The sequence below is a fragment of the Austrofundulus limnaeus genome, unplaced genomic scaffold (genome assembly GCF_001266775.1).
Source record: "Austrofundulus limnaeus strain Quisiro unplaced genomic scaffold, Austrofundulus_limnaeus-1.0 Scaffold1160, whole genome shotgun sequence".
Lineage (NCBI taxonomy): Eukaryota > Metazoa > Chordata > Actinopteri > Cyprinodontiformes > Rivulidae > Austrofundulus > Austrofundulus limnaeus.
In genome coordinates, this window is record NW_013953562.1 from 61,412 (window position 1) to 62,561 (window position 1,150).

The 1,150-nt window shown below is 52.9% G+C and overlaps 1 protein-coding gene across 3 annotated transcripts in view; it reads right to left on the reverse strand.

Moving 5' to 3' along the window:
• Positions 1-1,150, reverse strand: part of pwwp2b (PWWP domain containing 2B) — a 19,726-nt gene that overhangs the window by 933 nt on the left and 17,643 nt on the right. The gene's annotated exons all lie outside the window — the stretch shown is intronic.

Sequence of the window (1,150 nt, forward strand, 5' to 3'; positions counted from 1 at the left end):
CAGGCTGAGGACAGACTGAGGACAGGCTGAGGACAGGCTGAGGACAGACTGAGGACAAACTGAGGACACTGAGGACAGACTGAGGACAGACTGAGGACAGGCTGAGGACAGACTGAGGACAGGCTGAGGACAGGCTGAGGACAGACTGAGGACAAACTGAGGACACTGAGGACAGGCTGAGGACAGGCTGAGGACAGGCTGAGGACAAACTGAGGACACTGAGGACAGGCTGAGGACAGGCTGAGGACAGACTGAGGACAAACTGAGGACACTGAGGACAGGCTGAGGACAGACTGAGGACAGACTGAGGACACTGAGGACAGCAGGTCTGTAGTGTTTGAAGGCAGAGCGAGAGACAAACACAAAGTCAACAAGGAAGAATTTAAAGGGATATTTCAGCCATTTTCACGTGGACCTCTGTGGATCTGGGTTTTGGAAGCTGCCCCGCCCACTTTCTGCCTGTAACCATGGGGTCACATGACCTGCATGAAATAACCAATCACAGCTAAACATGTTGGACACCTGAAGACAGCTGAGGTGTTCTGACTTTTCAGAGGGCGGGGCTTAAAGCCTGGCTTTGATTTAGCTCATCAGTCCTGTCAGTAGAGTCCTCTACAACAGGTAAGATATTAACGGCTCACATAGGTGTCGTCTCACTGAGACAAACCCAGCTGTGGAGACAGGTCAGGGACATCGGGGACAGCTCAGTGGGACAGCACCGGTCCACAGAACCCCAGCTGAAAATGAACAGAACGTCCCTTTAAAGAGGAGTGAAGGAACGTTTGTGTCCAGGCCACCGAGGTTCAGATAAAGTGCTTTTCTCTATAGTGTCACCTTAAATAAGTCAGCTGATTCTGAGGAAAGGAAGTCTGGGGGGACAGGGACAGACTGGACCCTCAAGAAACAAAAAACAGACAAAGAGTTGAGGGTTCAAATACGTCACTGTAGTGTGTGGAAGGAGCCGTTCACATTTCTACAAACTGATTCAGAGTAAGACTGAACTGTGGAGGGAGGGCTCTCTGTCCTCCGAGGACCAGGGGGTCTCTGTCCTCCGAGGACCAGGGGCTCTCCTATCCTTCGAGGACCAGGGGTCTCCTGTCCTCCTGTCCTCCGAGGACCAGGGGGTCTCTGTCCTCCGAGGACCAGGGGC